The sequence below is a fragment of the Meleagris gallopavo genome, chromosome 3, assembly GCF_000146605.3.
Source record: "Meleagris gallopavo isolate NT-WF06-2002-E0010 breed Aviagen turkey brand Nicholas breeding stock chromosome 3, Turkey_5.1, whole genome shotgun sequence".
In the NCBI taxonomy this organism is placed as follows: domain Eukaryota; kingdom Metazoa; phylum Chordata; class Aves; order Galliformes; family Phasianidae; genus Meleagris; species Meleagris gallopavo.
In genome coordinates, this window is record NC_015013.2 from 50,114,302 (window position 1) to 50,122,928 (window position 8,627).

General features: G+C 40.0%; 1 long non-coding RNA gene across 1 annotated transcript in view; it reads right to left on the reverse strand.

The window, feature by feature from the left end:
• Window positions 1-8,627, reverse strand: part of LOC116216469 — a 17,182-nt gene that overhangs the window by 4,541 nt on the left and 4,014 nt on the right. The window lies entirely within an intron of this gene.

Consider the following 8,627-nt stretch of genomic DNA (forward strand, 5'->3'; position numbering starts at 1 on the left):
AAAAAAAAAAAAAAAAAAAGCATTTGAGCTGGGCATGAAATCTGACATCTTAAAACTTGTTTAGTGTCTAAATAGGCTCCTAAATCTAGATTGTGAGCACTTAGAAATAAAGAAAAAAGGGAGAAATGTTCCTGAGGTGGTCACATTCTTGTGGTTTTTACAAATGCAAATGCTACCAGAGGGGAGCTGTGTTTTGCACCTTCCCAGTTCGAGTGCTCCACTTCAGACAACCAAGCATAGAGCTGTAGTGAAACTTGAGGGCATAGTGTCACTTGGCACTTTCCTTCCTTCTTGCCCTTGGAAACACTATGAAAATACTGTAAAAGATAGAAGCAAGCAGCTTTATGACTGCATCACAGCTTTGTTACAGGAAATGTGTATTTATAAGCACTTATGTTCTCACTGTTTTTTGTTTTGTTTTGTTTTGTTTTTTGTTTTTTAATAACTTGCAATATTTTTGCTGTTAAATTGTATGCTCCTTTCTAGTTCCTGCCAGATAGTCTGTCTAAATATCCTCGCTTCTCCATAGGAATATGCCACAGCACAGGCAAGGTCTGTGAATTATGATATGTCCTCTCCTTTTTTCACTTGTGATATTTCCTTTCTTTTCATTCCTCTGGAAGAATCTCCCAGCTCAACAACTTTTGTAGAAGGTGTTGACTCATTTGCCATTGTTCATATTCAACAAACTGTACAGTGTTCATGCTCCTAGTTGATTTCAGTGGGAAATTCGGAAAGTAAATAAGAGTTAGGTATACTCTCCTGGACCCAGAGACCAATGCAATACATCTCTTCAAGTCAATTAGATGAAAGTTTTTGATATAAGAACAACATAAACTTTTTTACTGTAAAATTTCATTAGCAGACACTGTGGCAGACGTGTGTTCTGACCTGTGTGTTTCAAACACCCATTTTTATCTCATTATTTCATGTTTGGTTTTTGTTTACTCTCTACTTGTATTGTTTGCAACAATAATGATTTGCATTTAATCAAATAATTCTGGTCCAATTCCATTGTATAAATTGATCTTCCAGGTGTTCACACAAAAACCCATTAGTGTCTTTTCTCTCAGCACATCTTGGGGCAGAATATCCCATTACTATGAAAATGGAAATAACCGTATTCCCAGGCAGGTTAAACGTTGCATAACATAACTGACACACTACTAAATGTTAACTCATATTTCCTTACACAATATAATTTATATCAAATATGCAGGACAGCAACTGTCACACATGATATGTGTTAGTTATTTTTTAAGTTTTAGCAGAAATCAATCTAGCTCCATGAGTTGTGAGAGCAGGAACTCCCTCCCCCACCTCTTCCATATGTTCCAACTGAACTGTTACATTCACATGAGCAAAATCCAGCTGGAAATAGAAAACTGAGCCCAGATCCTCCTTTGGCATAAACTAGTAGTTACACTGAAACTAAAGGGCATCCCTTGATGTAAACAAGGGGGAGATATAGCCTTTAAAATTTCACTTGCTTTGTTGTCTGAGGCTCTGAAATAAGAGCATCCCTGCTTTACAGAATACAGGCTCGTTGTTTTAAGAGGTGGAAATGAAAGTGGCTTTTCTCTTTCAGAGAAGTGCAGTGCCAAACCACCTCTGAAAAACTCTTGGTGAAAATTTAAAAAGTTATTTTTTTAGATCTTTATTGTTTTTTCAGTATCGTTGAGGCAACTCAGGCTAGAATGTTTAGTGTAGAAAATGCAGAATCTCAGCCATTTTTTGTTGAAATCTGGTTGATTTAAGGGCACCATGCAGAAGACAGGGAACAGCAAGAATGGGTAAATGATTCCTGAGGAGCCTGACTGCTTTCTGTGGTGAAATGCCTGACTATGTGGCTAAGTGGAAATCAGTGGATATTGTTTGCCTCACATTTAGCAAAGCTTTTGACATACTCTTTTAGCATGGTAGTGGTTAATATGCCGCCAGTGTGCCCTTGTTGGGATGAAAGCTAGCCCACTTCCTGGGCAAGGGAGCATCCAACAGTTTAAACAAGGTGATTTTCCCCTCTTCTCAGTGCTCACAAACTACACTTGGATTGCTGTGTCCGGTCAAGGGGCACCTAAAAAGAGTTGTCAATAGATGGGAAGGAGTCCACAGGAGGGCTGTGAAGACATTGAGGGGACTGGAGAATGTGACATACAAGGAAAGTCAAAGGGGTTTTATATGTGTGTATCTAATTGCAGTCTTCTATTGCCTGAAGAAGGTTTATAGAGAGCACAGAGCATGACTCCTTTCTGATGTGCACAGAAAGAGGATGAGAGCACTGACAAGTTGCAGAAAGGAAAACCCTTACCATGCTGTTCACAAAGGTGTTGAGATGTGTTCACATTACACAAAGACATATTAGCAAGGTCCATCTTTAGTTGATGATGTGTATCAACTTTCCTTCTGAAAACTACTTTTTGGGAAAAATATAAGAAAAGAGCAAAGGAAGAGGAATAGACAGGAAGAAGTTACAGGGGAAACTGCTCACAGACCAGCTGGGAAAGGAAATGATGAGTGTCTTGAGATGAACATCCTCCTTGTCCTCCACAGCAGGGTTTCCCCACAATAGTTTTCCCACAGTATTTTTCACCAGTTCTTGCACAAGCTTCTTGCTGGTTGTTCCCACTGATGAGACTGGTAGTACTGGCTGTAGCACTCTTTGTTATGGGGCAGGTGTCTCACGCATCTTGGTAGTGATTTCTGCATGCACATTGCTGGCCCCCTAATATAACCCAAAAGCTACAACTGAAGAGGAAAAGGGAGAAAGAAGGGGTGATTTTCACACCAGCAGCAGTCACTTCCCATGAGAGCCTACCACAATGATGATGTTAAAGGTTGCAGGTACATGAGAGAAACAGCTTGAAAAATCAGCATGAGAGTAACAAGGAGGAGGAGCGGTGGCAGAGGCTCTGGAAAATTGCCCTTCCATCTTGGGTTAAAGGCTGTGGAGTTGGGTCAAAAGGCAGTCTATAACAGTGCAGGCAAAAGGCCAAAATGCTAAGATATCTAAAGCAGTGTGCAACAAGGCATGGGAGAAGAATCCTTCACTGTTTTGTCCTTAGAACAGAACCTAAAGAGGATGTGAAATATCTCTCCTTGGAGGCACCCAGGGCTTGACTGGAAAAGGTCCAGAGCAACCCAATCAAATGTGAAGGTAGGCTTCCAACTTGCATTTCCCTATGATTCTCTGTGGATGGTGTTGGGTACCATCAGCACTGTAAATGTATTTCAAGTGTGAAATCTGAAGTCTTAAAATCTTTGTCTAGAAATTGCTATAAGGGGAGAAGACAGATCTCATGTTCACACTAGACATATTTTGATCCACATAGGAAGATGATTAAGGAAAGATGAGTTTAATTGCAGAGTGATTTTTGCCCTTGACATAATTTTTAAATACAGACTTCATATTTTTTACTCTCTTTGGATTGCAACTTATGAAAAATCTAAAAGATGATTCAAGCATAAGTACCAAACACACTGAAGGCTTTGCAGCTATATTTGATTCAATAGTGATTTCAAGGAAATCTATAATAATAAAGCTTTCTTAATGTCACGAAATCTGTTTAATAAGACTGTTCATAAAAATAAAAGTGTTTGCTGATTGAGCTGAATCCCTTCCCAACACTAAAAAGTCATCCATATGTATCAGTTCTTCTGTTTTCTTCCCCAGGCTTTCCATTCTTGGAGAAATCAGCCATGCCTAGGTTTATAAAAATGAACAGGAACAGGTGAGTGAATTTATGTACACTGTGTGTCTTCAGGGAGTTATATAAATAAAATCTGAATTCCTTCTATTTACTGTAAATCAGAGCTCAGATAAATGAGGCCCTGTCCATATTCTGGATGAATTCAGTCAATCCATGTTAGGATCAAATTTAAAAACAGCTTCTAGCATAGTGACCAGCCACTGTGCAACCTAACCAGCTACATTACAAAACAGTTTCATTAAGAGTTACAGTTCCTAACCAGCATTTGAGAACTGCAGGGTTTATTTTTATTTGCCCTGGGAGGGAAAGTGAAAGGGTTATGGTACCAATGTCATTGTTGTATGGGTGAGTGGACTGAAAGTCTTTAGTGAGCTGGAAAGTCATGATGGTGTTGCAGTTTTAGTCTATATAAGATGCTGGAGAATTTCCTTTGCAGTGCTAGGTCCAGCTGTTGAGAAAACTAAATGCATATTTTGCCTATTTATAGCAAAGTTTTCATCTTGGCAGCTCAGCCTTAAAGAAAATGTCTTTTTTTTTTTTTTCCCTGTAGCTGATTAGCTCCATGGAACAGTTGAACAGTTGAATGACTGATGGGTACAGACCAAGAATTATCAGAACCATAGTGTTTTCTAGTAGAGGAAATTATTCTGTGCAATTATTTATTTAGAAGACAAAGCGAGGCAGTGGGAGTTTCTATAAATAAACACAAGGAATCCAGACAGACCAAGCCATGGGATATCATAATTCTGTTTTTCCCATGTTTAGAAGGTAGCTAGGGGACAATATCATTTACTCTGATGGAGACCTAGCTGAGTATCTTTGCCAGGGATCACTGGACCAAGGTATGCAGTTGTTAGCCCTATCTAACTTCTGAGATAACTGTGAAGGCTTTCCTGGTTGGTTGCTTCTTAACAGTTTTTTTTTTTTCTTCTTCTTCTCTTTTTCCTTTATGATTAGGTCTTCTGGTTTGCTATATTACAGTAGTACAACAGAATAGATGGGACTATTTCTTTGACAGGAACTAAAAATAATGTAACCCTTAAACTACCAGCACCATTCCTGGACACGCTGGAAGGGTGCCATGGTGTTGCATCTGCTCCATGTTAGCTGGGAATCTGGAAGAACGTCAGCTTTCCCAGATGTCAGGGAACAGGTTTCCAGCAGCTAGTTCAGCAAAGCTCCATAGCCATGAGATGAACACATCATCCAATGTGAAGAGGGACTTGTCAAGTTTAATTAAACCTGCTAATAAATATGGAATACAATAGTAATATGCCTGAGTTTCATGTAAACTCAACAGTATCATGGAAAAAAACAACTCAGAAAGGCCTTTGATACAGGCCAACCAGTGAGTCTGCTAGACCACCACTTACTTAGACGATGAAAGAGAAGGCTGGAGGTAATCTGAAAAGATAGCTTGTTTTGGACCATCTCCTTGATCTAAAATTGGATTAAACATCCTTGTCTTGAATACCAGGAGTCTATCTTGACTATCCAGTTTTTACTGTAAAATAATGCAAAACTGGGGGTACTACAGTAACCACTGACATTTGTTGCTTGTTGCTGTGTGTGCTGCAGTAAGTTTGATGAAAGAACTGAAAATGCAGGAACTGCCCAGCACACACAGTCATGTTTTCCTCTGCTTTTTTTGTCGTTCCAGAGATCAAGAGAAGACTAGCTAATGTATTCTATTGTTAATTTGCCTTTGCAAGATATTGCTCCCTGAGCCTTGAGATAGAAGGGTATATCTTCTGCTAATCCAACCCTCCAGAGGCATTTTAGCAACTAATCTGGTTGGATCAAATAATTCCTGCTGCATATGATTAATTTTGGGCCAATTTAATTTTTATTAGTCATGGGTTTCAGTCACCTACAGTTGCATGACTGTAATCGCCCTTGAGCACGTGGAATTTCTTTGTAGATTTGATTCAAAAATGCATTGGGTAGCCCCACCTCTCTTTCACCTATTTGTGCACTATTAATCTTATTGTGCCTCAATTTGCACCCTTTGAATATAGGTTAGTAAAATAAAATCTTTTCGGCCAAAAATGGTAAGTCAATTTGCTTCCCTAATTGTGGGATTTCTTGAGTGAATTTAGTGCTTTAAGAATGTGGTGCCTATGGCACCCATGAAAGGATTAGTTTATGAAGGCCAGCTCTTAGAAACAGCCCAACAATAGTGCCTTATCCTCGGGATCACTTATCAGTCAAAGGGAGTTTGTTCTCAGGAGGGCCAGAGCCAATGGGTAAACTCCTGTTTATGCTAGCGGAGGAGCTGTCTCAATGTTTGGATAAATTATCACTTTGTATCCTGTTGGAGGTAGAGTTGCATGAGGATCTTAGAGGAGCCTTCGGCTTTTGCTCATGCAGCTTTGGGTCTGCTCAGTCCTGCCCGTGTGAGGGAATAAATCTATTTTCACATGGAGATGTGTAGCTTTATCTTGTGCTTCCCCTTCTGCACACATATTTTGCCTCTGGCTACCTCCATCCCATAAAGCAGGGGGATTCTTCAGTAGTGCATGAGTTTTAGGGGACCTAGCAACTGGGACTTCTCAATGAGGAGGGCAGAAATGGCTCTAATGTGTGCCAGCAGGGATAATGATTTTTCTTCTGTGGACAGTGGAGAGAAAAGTGCCAACTCACTAGCAGCAGTGGTACCACTTCTGGCTGGCACCAGCTAGAGCTGGTTTGTAGCTAACGACCTGGAAGGGCTCCCGGTACCATTACACTGCCCTGCAGGCACCCAGCTGGCTTTCCAGAGGCTGGATGGCATGTGGCTGTGAACGCCGGGTCCTGCAGAGCTGTGCTTGAAGGATTGCTTCATGTGTAACAGGATAGCGTAAGAACAAATGAAGGGAAAGCCACACTATCTCTTTTAATAACATTCTCTCTTTACTAAAATCCCATAGAGATGTAGCAGACAGCAGTGGTATTAATATTATGCGACTTAGCTGATGCTAAGAAGCATTTGGGAAAACTTTGACTGACTGGCTCATGCAGTTGCTAATGAGGATATCTCACTTACAGGGATATGGCAGAATAAAGAGGTTTATTTCTTAGTATGCTCTTGCCCCATCTGAGAGATGAGAGTAATATTCACCTAAATGGGAGGTATGGAGGTTGCAGACCTCAGGCCTGACACAGCCCTGATGTCATGAGGCAGCTAATGATGGCTTCCACTCTACCTGATGATGTGTCTGGATATGGTGATGCTGCAGGGAAGACCTTTTGATGTGTGGTAGAACCCAAGGAGCAACAGCCAAGAGATCACAGCCATGGACTGCAGAGCATAATTTCCCCATGGTCTAAGGCATACAGAGTGGCTCCCTGTTCAAAACCGTCTCCCACATGAAAGCATAGAAGGATTGTTCAGTTTTGGGACAAGAAAAGTTTCAGCATGTAGCTCTGCTTGGCTCTGCGAAAGCGACACGTCACCCACAGTACGCTTGAGAATTCTGTCTGATGTGCATTTCTTCCGTTAGACACCTACTTCTCTGTGGCTTTTCTGGGAGGAAATAGTTTTGCTTTTGTCAAAGCACAGGAAAAGGAATTTATTTTTTGTTTATGTTTTTCTGGGCTGTGCTTCTTTTTCCTCTCACAATGGAGGTGTGTGAATAGAGATAATGTGGACAGATTGATATGCAGTAAATGAATCTCATGGCAGCTTCTGTGATAAACCTGTTTGGAATGTCTTCATTATTTCACAAAATAATTTCAACCACAAGACACATGGGTACAGTGACTTATTACATTTTGGACTCCAATAAACTTTGGATTCCAAAATAGATATAGTCACTCTGAAACCAAATGTGTGAATTTTTCAGAATTATTCCCAACCATGGAGTGTGTTTGGAAAGGTACAGTTCTTAATATTATGTTTTGCTTAATACAGCTAAATTCTCATATTGCTGTTGTGGGAACTAACATGACACAAGGCTTAGTCCTGCTGAAGTTAATGAAGCTCTTTGTGGACTACTAAACATGATCAAAACTATTTTCATCCTGGTGTAATGCCTAAATGCCGCAATCATTGCTCAGAATGCACACCTTTCACTACATCTCCCTCAGCTGTTTTGAAAAACAGTTATTAAGGACTGTCTTTAGGGATCTATATTTTTACCATCCAAAGAAAAAATGCAGTGGAAACCCAGCTGTAAACTTCAGGGTTAAAACATTTGCTGCAATCCTGGTCATGCCCTTTGTGGTATCTTTCAGAAGGAGGCTAAGCATAACTGGAAAACCATAAGTACAGTTTATATGCATTTTAAATGGGCTGAGCTAACATTCAATTTAATTGGAAGGAGTCCTGAATGCAAAGCAAAGCCTTCCCACACTGTAGAAATCCATATGTTAAAGTACTTCCTTTTTTTAGAATTTCACAGTGCTATAGCCAAATGTTGCTAGAACAAGGTCCCTATGCTGTCCTGTTTTGAAAATAAACAAATTGACAAATCTGTTCTTTGTGCTGCAGCCACTGGTTCCTTGGTATATTTGCAAATACAGAAACGTAAAGCTGAATAATCCGCTTCTCTCAAGACTGCACATTAGGCAATTAAGGGGGTATGTTTGCAGGAAGGCACACTGGGCATTAGGCACACAACTATTAGCAATAATAAGAATTGGGCATTTAATTCCCTTCATAGGGATGAAAATGCATCTCTGCTGTTTAATGCAAGCCAGCGTAGTATTATGTGATAAACACAGATCAATAGAAAAGAATTTTTAAATTTAGAATGCTGTTCCTCCACCACAGAATTGGCAATAGAGACAGTTTCCCAGTAATAGAACCAGTCTACCTCCACAGAAACAGGAGCAGTTATCTGAGGAAGTAGCAACAATGTCATTTATTTTAATGAGGCTTGTTCTCCAACAAATGCTGTTTCTGCACTCTCAGGAAGGTTCCAGTAATGCTATTAAAAA